Source organism: Macaca fascicularis, chromosome 14, assembly GCF_037993035.2.
Source record: "Macaca fascicularis isolate 582-1 chromosome 14, T2T-MFA8v1.1".
NCBI lineage: Eukaryota > Metazoa > Chordata > Mammalia > Primates > Cercopithecidae > Macaca > Macaca fascicularis.
Window position 1 is genome coordinate 72,403,475 of NC_088388.1, and position 14,067 is coordinate 72,417,541.

Sequence of the window (14,067 nt, forward strand, 5' to 3'; positions counted from 1 at the left end):
GGGTCAAATAAGAGAGATAATATCTTTCATATATACCTACATATTCATACAAGCTGTTTCTGAGAAAATATAAGGGTTAAGTATATAGCTCTGAAATCAGATTGCTTGGGTTCTAATCACAGCTGCATCCCTTCACTAGCTGTGAGACTAAGCAAGTTACTTCCTTTCTCTGAGACTCAGTTCTCTCCTCTATAAAATGGGGATAATGAGGATTAAAACAAATATTGCACTTGGCACATGCCTGCATATAACATAGTGTTAGATAGTATCATTATTCTGCCAGGCGCGGTGGCTCAAGCCTGTAATCCCAGCACTTTGGGAGGCCGAGATGGGCGGATCACGAGGTCAGGAGATCGAGACTATCCTGGCTAACACGGTGAAACCCCATCTCTACTAAAAAACACAAAAAAACTAGCCGGGCAAGGTGGTGGGCGCCTGTAGTCCCAGCTACTCGGGAGGCTGAGGCAGGAGAATGGCATGAACCCGGGAGGCAGAGCTTGCAGTGAGCTGAGATCCGGCCACCGCACTCCAGCCTGGGCGACAGAGCGAGACTCCGTCTCAAAAAAAAAACAAAAAGATAGTATCATTATTCTTAGCTCTGTCCTAAATAAAGTGAGTACAAAGATGAAAAAAAAAAACCTGGTCCACAAAAAGAGCTACCGGTTTAGTACAAGAAACGTATCAGTAAAAAGGAAAATTGTAGACTGGACATGGTGACTCACACCTGTAATCCCAAAAATATGGGAGGCTGAGGCTAATGGATCACTTGAGCTCAGGAGTTTGAGACAAGCCTAGGCAACAGGGTGAAACCCCACCTCTACAAAAAATTAGCTGGGCATGGTGGCATGCACCTATGGTCCCAGCTACTCAGGATTGTGAAGATCATTTGAACCTGGGAAGCTGAGGCTGCAATGAGTCATGATCACATCATTGTACTCCAGCCTGGGTGACAGAGTGAGATTCTGTCTCAAAAAGGAAGAGAAGAGAAGAGAAGAGAAGAGAAGAGAAGAGAAGAGAAGAGAAGAGAAGAGAAGAGAAGAGAGAAGAGAAGAGAATATTTAAGTACCATAAAAACATTTTACAAAGAATTAGGCAAATATCAGTTGACATTATTATATATAAAGTTAATATGATAAAGTAACTCAGGCTAATTCTGACTGGGGTCTATGGAAACCCATCTCCTTACTTAATCACTGTATCATGTTCATACTAGCAGACCAAGAACAGAGAAGAGAGATGCCTAAGTTTGCTCTTACAGTCAAATAAAACACAGAATTTGAAACCGTCCTGGACAACAACTATTCTGCTCTAATACTTAATATAGAAGGCAATGATCCAGACAACATAATGCAGTTACTTGCAGTAAAGAAAAACTGACATCCCCCTGGGAAAAAAATGAATAAAATCAGTGTAGTACCAAAACTCAGAGCCAGAAGCCTCTTCTCATACAGAAAAATCCTTAACTAATACACTGCAGCATTCAGATACATCAATAATTAAACATATTGAAAATTTAGGTTGATGTTCCACTTAGGAAAAATATCATCCACATTACTGAAATGCTGTAAACAGAATCAATTTTCAGGTAAGAGATAAACTAAATAAGCCTCCATAAAATTAAGCATTCTAGCCTGTGGAGGCAGGTCTCCCACTTGCCAGCCACCATCTGCACCTCTTTAAATGAAGATACATCAATGTGCTCACCTGAGAGACACCACTGGATTCATACACAATAATCACAAGATGCACTTGGAACTTCCCCTAAAAACAGACACACTTAACTGTTAGAAGGTAGAAAGAGGAATGAAAAAAAATCTATTTTAACTTCTATACATACTCCTAGAAAGCTTAAAACCAGGATTTCAACTTGAGTGCCATCATGAGGGAAGCTAGAGTTGTTACCTCTATCCCTATTCCTCAATCAGTTCTCCACACACTACCCTGTGTCCTAAGTTTTTCTAATCAAGGAGCCTCCCACTTCCTTGTTCTAGGGATCAAGACTAGACCAAGATCCAAACCTCAAGTCTAAGATCTTCTCTAAGTCCTCTGGGCCTGCCTCACAGTAGCACCTCACACCATTCTCACTTCCACTATGCAGTTACATTCACTCAATACTTTTATCTACCAAGAAAGTCATTCTGGCCTCTTTTCTTCTTGCTGTCCCCAATGACTACCATAATAAAACTCATCAAAATGTCTTTATATAGTTCAAGTGAAATTCTGAATTTCCCTCTTAAAATGGCAGTGAATTCTGGCAGGGCACAGTGGCTCACGCCTGTAATCCCAGCACTTTGGGAGGCCAAGACAGGAGGATTGCTAGAGGACAGGAGTTCAAAACCAGTCTGGGCAACATAGAGACCCTGTCTCTACAAAAAATTCAAGAATTAGTCAGGCATGGTGGTACATGCCTATAATCCCAGCTACTCAGGATACTGAGGTGAGAGGATCACTTATGTCCAGGAGTTCTAGGCTGCAGTAAGCTATGAGCGGGACTCTGCACTTCAGCCTGGGTGAAAAAGCAAGATTCGTCTCAAAAAACCAAGGGGCAGGGGCAGGGGGCAGGGCATGGTGTTGCACACCTGTGGTCCCAGCTACTGAGGAGGTAAGGCAGGAGGATCACTAAGCTCAGGAGGTGGAGGCTACAGTGAGCCATGAGCCCACCACTGCACTCCAGCCTGGGTGACAGAGCAAGACCCTGTCTCAAAAAAAAAAAAGGCAGTTAATTCTCTAAGCCCCACTTACCACTAATTATGAATGTCACATAATAGTTACTATCTCGCCTGGCATTTTTCCAATTTAAAAGGCATTTTCACATTCATTATCTCATTTGATCTTCACAACAATGGGAAGGTCAGCTATTATTATCTCTATCCCAAGTTTAAAACAGAGAAAGTCAGTTGTCCCATGAAACGTAGCTAGTAAACAGCAATGCTGGAGCTCCCACCAAGTTTGTATGATCACAAATCCAATGCCCTTTCCACATATGCACTCACTATCTTGACCCAGAGAGTGTAAAAAAATACATCATTTGTCTAACTGTCCCTTAAACGAATTACCCAGATGGAACACCTAGAGAAAAATAAGTTCTATTAGTTTAACAGTATCACATGAAAATATAACATAATGTTACTTGAAGTTGGCCATCTTTTTTTCTGAGATGGAGTTTTGCTCTTGTTGCCCAAGCTGGAGTGCGATGGCATGATCTTGGCTCACTGCAACCTCTGCCTTCTGGGTTCAAGCGATTCTCCTGCCTCAGCCTCCCAAGCAGCTGGGACTACAGGCGTGTGCCCCTACGCCTGGCTAATTTTTTTTTTTTTTTTTTTTTTTTTTGTACTTTCAGTAGAGACAAGGTTTCACCATTTTGGCCAGGCTAGTCTGGAACTCCTGACCTTCAGTAACCTGCTCATCTCAGCCTCCCAAAGTGCTGGGATTACAGGTGTGGGCCACCGTGCCCAGCCAATGTTAGCCATCTTTCAATAAATCTTGAGGCTAATGATGAAAGCACCAAATTATCCCCTGATACTCTACTAGTAGTAGCATTAGTCAAAAAAGGAAACCAACATATTACTGAGTCCCTACCATGTTACAGGCATATACTAGACCCCACCATATACATTAACCCCAACATCCCTGTAAAGTGTGTATCATATCCCTATTTTGCAGATGAGCAACACAAGGCTCATACAAGAGTAAGGCTTATCCAATAATGGTCAAGAGGTTTATCCAAGATAAACCAATAAATGGCACTGCCAAGATTTTGAAACCCAAGTCTGAGGCTATTTCCAGTGACTATGCCATGCTTTGGAGCCTTTTAAAGAATTCTTAAAACAGGATTATGCCTAGAAGTCCTTTAATTTTGGTAAGATAATCAAAATACTCCATGGATGTTACTGCTGTAAAACAAGAGTAAATGACAGGAAGAATAATCAGATATATATATCTGATGATAGGTACTAATTCATGTATAATATATTTTTGAGCCAAATGGTGTCATATCTAATAGTCTAATAGAAACTTGAATGTATCTTCAGAATGTCTTACCCTATAATTGAAAACCTAGTATAAGCTTTGAATCTGGTAAACTGTCTTCCACTAATTAGCTGTCCCTTAATTTAGTTACTAAACTTGTCTTAACTTTTTACATAGGTAAAATGGGAACAATACCTACCTATGAGAATAATATCAGAGTTCTCATTAAGATTTAGAAATGGCTGGGTGTGGTGGCTCAAGCCTGTAATCCCAGCACTTTGGGAGGCTGAGGCAAGTGGATCACTTGAGGTCAGGAGTCTGAGACCAGCCTGGTCAATGTGGTGAAACCCCGTCTCCACTAAAATATAAAAATTAGCTGGGCGTGGTGGCAGGAACCTATAATCCCAGCTACTTGGGAGGCTGAGGTAGGAGAATCGCTTGAACCTGGGAGGCGAAGGTTGCAGTGAACCGAAATCGTGCCACTGCACTCCAGCCTAATCGACAAGAGTCAAGCTGTGTCCCAAAAAAAAATTTAGACATAATGTAAGTAAAACACCTATGGCAATGTCTAGCATGTGTAGCTATTATCAGCCTCTGCCCTCTGTGGATATTCCCTGCCAAAACATGCACATGAAAATTTAAAACTCAAACATAGGATATTCCAAATATAAAGGGTTGTTTGGTATCATGGAAAATAAACATTCAGATGAATTAAATTTTCAATTTTCATCAAATATTTTGGTATTAGATAATTCTTTTAATCCCAGATAATCCAAACAAACCTGGATATTTGCCTTGAATCCCTAAGCAGAGTTTCTTCCCCGCTCAGAAGATCTTCCAGTTACCTAGTAACCACCTGCCAGCCCCAAACTAAAAAAAAACTCTCTCTGCTCTGGGCTAATTACCCAACCAGTATGAACAATCTAAATCGAAGTGTAGAATAAAAGGAATTGTCAGCCAGAATGTTAGTGAAATTATCCACAACAGGAGACCTGAGAATCCAAATACCACTGGGCAGTTATTTCCATGAGAATGAAATCACAATTTATGAACCCTGCAAATTATACCATTATTAAAACAAACATCCCATTGAGGCTACAGCCATCAGATAAATGGTTTTATTGTCCCCATTGTTTCATCTACTGCAGCAAAGAGGTGAAAACTGAATGAGCAGTTACCAGAAGCAGTAATTTCTAGGAAATTACAATGCAGACCTCCATCTTAAAGCTCCCTTTGTGTTGGAGTGTACAGGATTTGGAAGGGAAGAGGGAAATGGGGAATCAACTGTTTCCTACATGCCCCCCAACCCAAAGATCCTAACAACTTTACAAGCAGAACTCACCAGTTTTCTCCACATTTTCCTATTTCTTTTCTTGCCCAGTAGTTCGATCCTGGGCTCACCCAGGAGGGAAGAATCTGAACTCAGCAAATCTGCTTTATTCACTAGGGAACTTTTAGACAATACTCCAACCCAAATAAACACAGAGAGACAAGAAAATGGCCCCTGGTTTCCCTGGCTCTCACAATACAAAGTGTCTCTAGCTAGACAGAGTGATGAGAATTGATGAGAAAGTACAAAAGCAAAGCACAGGTTCCTCTCATTATTTAAAAAAAAAAAAAAAAGACAAAAAAATTCCTTTGCAATAACTGCTAGCAACACAAACCTCAAACGACATTTACAGACTAGAATGGGAAACCTGAGACACTACCTAAGAGCTAACCTGTGCTGAACTGCATCACGGAATAGATAAGGCAAAAGTAATCCCTTCAGGAATAGTTCAACGAATCCACAAATCTACTAATTTTGGAAATGGAAAGAGTGAAGCTAGCATCACTGGGCATCTGCTATATGCAAACTACTGTACACATATTATTTCTAATCCTCCCAACAACCCTCTGAGGTAGAACAGATATGCCTTATTAACAGGTGAGAATTTAAGGCTCAGAGAAATTAAATAACTTGTCCATGGTCACACAGCTACTTAACTAAGATCTGAATTAAAGTTTCTCTGACTTTAAAATGGAAGCACTTTTAACCTTGGGTTTTTGCCATTTTTTTCTATTAGTAGAGCCTAATTTAAAATACTTATATTAAAAACATGTAAGATATCAGATTTAAATGCTACCTGATCCTTTTACAAAGTTCTAACACTGTGAGGCAGTCATGGGAGGATGCAAATGAACTATAACCTCATCATACAATTCACTTTCAGAATTCTCCTTTGATCCTCTCAACAAACTTCTGAGGTATGACTCCACCACCACCACTTTACACTGAGAAAACTGAGGCTCAGAAAGATTTTATGATTTGCCCAAGGCAGAACAGGAACTAAAACCCAGAACTCTGACTACAAACTCACTGCTTATGCAGCTTGATCACAATGCCAGACTTAAACATAACGCATAAAGAGCTCAAAAATCTGCTGTGGAGATCTTTGCTTATTTTTGAAGAACATCTGTTCAAAATTAATAGCATGTGGAACACTGGGCATGAGGGAGGGAAGGTAGGAGCAACAGAAAGTCCCTTAGGGTCTTAAGCTGCCTAAATGTAAATTTTCCTGTTTCAAAAACACTGGAAGCCCATTCAGTGGAAGAGAACAGGAGCTCTAAGTGACAGAAATGCATTTCGGCACTCTGAACTCCTAAATGTACTCTAGACCACCAAGTGAAAGCTTGCTGGTAATACTGGCTTCCAGGGACTGAGGGCCTACTATGCATCAGACATTATGGTAGGCTCTTTATATACATTGTTCCTAATCTTCTCTGATGGTCCTTTGGGAAGATGGTAGAATCCCTGTTTCACAGATGATCAAACTACAGCTGAGAGGTGAACTGAATCCTGATTGATCTGACCATTGTTCAATTTATAGTGATAGAAAAGCCGATAGGAGTTGCTTAAATGGGGGGATATAAGGAGAACAAGGAGGGAAAGATTTCAAAGGGGCACCAAGAAACTTTTGAGAGGTGACGGGTATGTTCACCATCTGCTTTGTGGTGATGGTGTCATGGGTGTATGTGTATGTCAAAACTTAGCAAACTGTACATAAAATTTGTATCACTTATTGTACGTCAATTTTACTTCAATGAAGCTGTTTAGGAAAAAATACACTCACACACACACACACACACACACACACACACACACACACAATTTTCTTTTGACTAACCACTGACTACCACCCCAGAATATCTGCCCTAAAACCATCTGATCACAGAGAGGCCAGGCCAAAGAGTTCTTTCTCTAACCAATTTAGCTTCAAGTTTATGTAAACAGTTAGTAAAACATCACTGAAAGTTTTAAATACCCCAAAATAACAAATTATTTCCAAGCACTCTACAGCATTTCAGAATACGTTTCCATACAAATGAAATGTTAACTATAAAATGTAGCCTAGTAAAAGAATAAACAGTAAAGTCTTTGGCATCACACAAACCTGGATTGAATCCCATCCTTGCCTCTTACTATGAATCTAATCAAGTTTCTAAATCTGTATTCACCTTCTCATTTATAAAACGAAAGTGATAATAACAATGCTATCCATCTTAGTTCAGGCTGCTGTGTATGTAACAGAATACCACAAACATTTATTTTTCACAGGTCTGGAGGCTGGGAAGTCTAAGATCAAGGTTCTGGTAGATCTGCTATCTGGTGACAGACAGCTTCCTGGTTTGCAGATGGCCCTCTTCTCACTGTATCCTCACATCGTGGAAAGCAGAGAGAGAGGAAATAAGCTCTCTGGTGTCTCTTGTTGTAAGGACACTTATAGAGCTCCATCCTAATGACCTAATTACTTCCCAAAAATCCCACCCCAAACATCACACTGAGGATTAGGGTTTCAACATATGAATTTTGGTGGGATACACTCAGTCCACAGCACTACCATTTTCTGAAATCATACTACGTGCCAAACACTGAACTAAGCACTTCAGTTGCTTCCTAATAATTATGTAATATAAATACCATTATGTCTCCATCTAATGGATAGAGAAAATAAGTTACAGAAAGATTAAGTAACTATATAATATAAATGCCATTATTTCTCCACCTAATAGATGGAGAAAATAAGTTATAGAAAGATTAAGTAACTTTGAAGGTCACACAGCAAGTAAGTACAACAGCTGGGATTTAAACTTACCTTGCAAAATTATTGAGGAATAACTGGAAGAAGGTGGTAAAATATCATCAGTGTCAGTAAAGCATAAATAACAGAATTCCCCCTGCCCACCATTTAGAGCAAGTTTCTCTAAAGAAATCTAGTGTAATTAAACAGAAATTTGTTTAATATTCCATAAATTAAACATTTAACTGATGAAAGCTAGTGGTAAGCAATTTATCCAGTTTATTTCTAATTCACAGTCTATAAAGTAACTATTATTTTTCTCTTTTACTGATGGAGAAAATGAAACTCTGAAATGTTAAATAACCTTCAATGGTGGCACAGATATAAGCTGCATCACTTGGATGCAAGCATAAGTCTTCTGACAGGAAATGTGGCTCTTTCTAGTTCAGCTTGTTGCTATCCAAGCCCCTCAGAAGCAAACTCAATAATTTTTCAGATACCGTTCATTAGGTACCTTAAGCAGTATCTTGCATAATAGCACAGAATCAAAGTGTCATGGATCTGAACTTTAAAATATTTGCCCTGATACATGTTTACAGTGCTAGCACTTCATAAATGACATCTACACACTAATAAACTTAATCTTTTCCTCACTTATTTCTGCTTTAGGTCAGAAAATTGATGCTACAATCTGTCAAAATATAATTGTCAATGAATAAGTAAAAAACAAAAACCAGAAGAAGAGGTGAGAACGACCCCCAGACCAACTAAAGCCTGTGCTCTGCTGCATCCCACACCCAGTGCCTACGTCCCACCACCATCACTGTCACTGCCACCATGCCCGAGAGAAAGGCTGAAGGGGATGCTAAAGGATATAAAGCCAACGTGAAGGAAGAACCACAGAGAAGATGAATGAGGTTGTCTGCTAAACCTGCTCCTCCAAAGCTAGAGCCCAGGCCTAAGAAGGCCCCTGCAAAGAAGGGAGAGAAGGTACCCAAAGGGAAAAAGGGAAAAGCTGAGGCTGGCCAGGAGGGGGATAACCCTGCAGAAAATGGAGATGCCAAAACAGACCAGGCACAGAAAGCTGAAGGTGCTGGAGATGCCAACCGAAGTGTGTGCATTTTTACTAACTGTGTACTTCTGGTGCCTGTACAGTCTGAAATACTATTTTTAATCAAGTTTTATAAAAATGCAGAATTTTGTTTTACTTTTTTAAGCTATGCTGTTAACACACAGAATATGTCATTGTTGTTTTGAGAGGAAGGGGCATATGTCACTAATAGAATGTCTCCGAAGCTGGATTGATGTGGGGAAAACACCTTTCCCTTCTAGTTTTGAGAGACTTCCTCTTGGCTCCCAGGAGCAGGGATTCCCTGACTTTGACACACATGGCCACCTTGGCACAAAAGCCTGTGGTATGGAAAAACAAATTTGTTTTTATGTCCTCTTCTCCCTTTCCACCTTTCAGCTAGACTTAACTCCCTTAAACCCAGACATCTGTTGGGACCTGACCCCTAATCATTGGTTACCAGTGTGTCAGGCAATCTGGACTTTCCAGTGATGCCACTGAGATGGCACCTGTCAAAAGAGCAGTGGTTCTGTTTCTAGATTGTGGATCTTCAGGTAAATTCTGTCACTTTCACTTCACTTCCTGAAAGTCAGGGTCGGCTGGTGAAAAGTTGTTAAACAACATGCTAAATGTGAAATGTCAACCGTCACTCTAAACTTTCCCTGTTCAGAGCACCAGATGAAGACTTCATTGGGATTTATAGTGGCTTTCTGATTTTTGGTAGTCCATTGAAGAAGGGAGTTTGAAAGTTGTTGTACACTGTTAACGATTGTCTGCCCATGTCCTGCCTGAAATGCTATGATTGTTTATGAAAAGTATCTTTAATACAGCTGGATACAGTTTGGCTTGGGGAAAAAAAACAGAATATAATACTTGTATACCATATTTAGGAGCTAAAAAACCGAATATTTGTATACCACATTTATGAGCTTCTTTCAAATGTATTAAATTTTAAAGGTGGATATAGATATGACTGTCCCCACTTTACATGGGAAAAAACTGAGATTTGCAGAGTACTTAAACAACCTGTCCAAGTCAGACAGCTTAGTAAGTGGCTGAGCTGGGGTTCAAATTCAGTTCTTCCAACTCCATGTACAGAATTGTCCACACATAAGACCTAGTCTTCTTTCAAAAATAAGCTCAGGTTACTCTTCCCCCAAGAACTCTTCCCTAAAAAAAGGTTTGCATACCCTCTCTCTGCTACTTATTTTATAACATCTATAACATTGAACTGTAACTTGGTTTTTCTTTTTCTTTTTTTTTTTTTTAGATGGAGTCTCCCTCTATTGCCCAGGATGGAGTGCAGTGGCACAATCTCGGCTCACTGCACCCTCTGCCTCCTGGGTTCAAGCGATTATCCTGCCTCAGCCTCCCGAGTAGCTGGGACTACAGGCATGTGCCACTATGCCCAGCTAATTTTTGTATTTTTAGTAGAGACAAGGTTTCACCATGTTGGCCAGGATGGTCTCAAACTCCTGACCTTGTGATCCACCCACCTCGGCCTCCCAAAGTGCTGGGATCACAGGCATGAGCCACCACACCCAGTCAACTTATTTGTTTATATCTTATCTCTATTGCACCTGGGAGCTCCTTGAAGACAGCAACTACACCTAACTCATCTCCGTGTATCATCAAAACCAACCTAACACAGAGGCTGATATCCATGTTGACTAAAACAATGCATAGAGGCATAAGTGATTATTTTTGCTTGCTACAAAGATTTTAATCAGCAAAATATTTTGGGGAATCATAATTAAAATTGCCTGCCACACTCATGCCTGTAATTCCAGCACTTTGGGAGGCCAAGGTGGGTGGATCACGAGGTCAGGAGATCGAGACCATCCTGGCTAATACAGTGAAACCCCATCTCTACTAAAAATACAAAAAAAAATTAGCCAGGCATGGTGGCACATGCCTGTAGTCCCAGCTACTCGGGAGGCTGAGGCAGAAGAATGGCATGAACCTGGGAAGCGGAGCTTGCAGTGAGTCGAGATTGCGTCACTGCACTACAGCCTGGGCAACAGAGCGAAACTCTGTCTCAAAAAAAAAAAAAAAAATTGCCTGCCAGAAACTACTGATGGCTTAATAAGGCAGTTATTAAAAACCCACATTTCCTAAAGTCTCAATCTTTCCACCATCAAACAGTTAAGTCTTATATTTCAGTTGTAAAAATCAAATGCACAAGCATTTGATACAATTTGGTTTTATAGCATTCGTTTTACATTATCTATAAATTAAAACTGACCAAAGGTTAATAAAGAGGAAACTTGGAAGCAGAAAAAAGAACTCTAGACTAAGAGTCAGAAAAGCAATCATAAGGTCCCAGTTTCTCCATTTACCAATGCGATCTTCATTCATTCCAGGTGAAATTCCAGGGACCTGTCATAAATCAAGTTCTTTCTGAGTCTCTTTGTGTCTACTCTGTACACAGCTCCACTGACCCAGCCATGGGCAAAGAGTAAAGGAAAGCTACATGAGAGTGGGCTGAAGTAGAGTAGAGATAACACAAGGGGCAGGGAGCAAGGGGCAACAACAATGATAGAAGACACTCTAACTCAGCCCAGGCCAGGTGTAATGGCTCATGCTATAGTCCCAGCACCTTGGGAGGCAAAGGAGGGCGGATCACGAGGTCAGGAGATCAAGACCATCCTGGCTAAAACAATGGAACCCCGTCTCTAGTAAAAATACAAAAATTAGCTGGGCATGGTGGCGCACGCCTATAATCCCAGCTACTCAGGAGGCTGAGGCAGGAGAATTGCTTGAACCCGGGAGGCGGAGGATGCAGTGAGCCAAGATCACACCACTGCATTCAAGCCTGGGCGACAGAGCAAGACTCTGTCTCAAAAAAAACAAAACTCAGGCCAGAGCAACATGGAGTAACTGACTCATCGGGAAATTACAGCTGTTAATAGGCCAGTTTGAAATGATGAATTCACCTGACATGTTTTTACTGATGCCTATTCTGTACAAGGTCCCAAGATGGGCTCTGAGAATAAAAGGATGATCAGATACAACTCCTGTCCACTGCAAGTGGAAGAGACCAACAAATAAATGGATAACCACAGTCAGAGTAACCCAATTCCAACCTAGGAAATCATGGAAAACCTTCTGGAAAAGGTTATCTCCTAGGCTGAGTCTTAAAGGCTAAATCAGAGTAGACCAATTAACAGTAACAAAGAGATATCTAGGCCAAGAGAATAGCACGTCCAAAGACAGTGAGAAAAGAGGCACTGCACATCTGAAGAACTACAGGCACAGTACAATGCAAACTTCACGAGTACTGGAGGTAAAATGTGCAAGCCAGGAGGAGAAACAATAAATGACAATGGTCAGGAAGTTGGGGAGAGGATCCTGAACTACCTCAGATACCATACTGGGAAACCTGGACCTCAACTCAAAGGTTTTAAGTCAAGAGTTTCATACTAACGCCTACCTAGGAGACAGTGTCCCTACAGTGACACTTGGTTGAAGGGCAGGCTTTCAGACGTGCTCATTTTAAAGGGTGTTGGTTTTTCCCTTCATAATTATACAGCCTGATCAAAATGTAAATAAACACAGAAAAATATTTTTAAAAACACTCTTTTGCTTCTGGGGTAGGGAATTTATGGAGAAACACTGTACCTCCTCAATGATGATTGATCTAGTTAGAAAAAATTTAGAAAGGGGTGTTTTTACATTCACTGACTTCTTTATTGAGACACTGTCTTACTCTGTCACCCAGGCTGGAGTGCAATGGTGTGATCAGTGCTCCCTGCGGTCTCAACCTCCTGAGCCCAAGCGATCCTCCCACCTCAGCCTCCCAAGTAGCTGGGACCACAGGCATGTGCCATCACTCCCAGCTAATTTATTTTTATTTTATTGTAGAGATGGAGTCTCCCTATGTTGCCCAGGCTGGTATCAAACTCCTAGGCCCAAGTGATCCTCCTGCCTTGGCTTCCAGAAGTGCTGGTATCACAGGTGTGAGCCACCATGGCTGGCCCACTGACTTTTTTTTCTTTTTTTTTTTTTTTTTGAGACGGAGTCTCGCTCTGTCACCCAGGCTGGAGTGCAGTGGTGAGATCTCAGCTCACTGCAAGCTTCACCTCCCGGGTTCACACCATTCTCCCACCTCAGCCTCTGGAATAGCTGGGACTACAGGCACCCGCCACCACACCCAGCTAATTTTGCTTTTGTATTGTTAGTAGAGACGGGATTTCACCGTGTTAGCCAGGATGGTCTCGATCTACTGACCTCATGATCCAACAGCCTCAGCCTCCCAAAGTGCTGGGATTACAGGCGTAAGCCACTGTGCCTGGTCCACTGACATTTTTAATTGAGAAAGAACTATCAACCTCAGTGAACTCTCCAGAACAATCCAATCTGTTTCAACCAAACACCACAAAGTTTAAAAAGATGATAGAGTCCGAGCACTTTGGGAGACCAAGACAGCAGAGGATTGCTTGAGGCCAGGAGTTCAAGACCAGCCTGGGCAACATAACAAGACTCCATCTCTACAAAAAAAAAGAAAAGAACGATGGAGAGTCAAAGGTCATACCATACCTCCATTGGTTCACCAAGAAATCCAAGCAAATAGCCAGTTTGGTCTCTGTTGCCAAGAAGAGACCAAGTAGGCTACAACCAGAAAATCGGTCCCAAAATACAAAAACCAATAAAGTCAGCACTTAATTTCTCTAATAAAGGTGTTTTAACAGACAAAACATTATTCCTTCTTCATATACTGAAAGTCACAGTAAATTCTATACTTCCACTCTAGAAAGATAACATTAATAACAGCTACCATTTATTGAGTAATTATTATTTGCCAAGCACTGTAGTAAGTTCTCTATGAATTATCTCATTCAATCCTCACAACTACATAGGAATTATGTACTATTATTACTACACTTCCCTTTTAAAGGTTACAAAAATGAAACACAGAAAAGTGCAGTAACATACCCAAGGTCTCATAGCTATTAATGGGATGATCTC

At 40.9% G+C, this 14,067-nt stretch overlaps 1 protein-coding gene and 1 pseudogene across 10 annotated transcripts in view; one reads left to right on the forward strand and one right to left on the reverse strand.

Moving 5' to 3' along the window:
• FAM168A (family with sequence similarity 168 member A) overlaps positions 1-14,067 on the reverse strand; it is a 198,485-nt gene that overhangs the window by 170,483 nt on the left and 13,935 nt on the right. The window lies entirely within an intron of this gene.
• Positions 8,868-9,548, forward strand: LOC123568840 (non-histone chromosomal protein HMG-17 pseudogene; annotated as a pseudogene).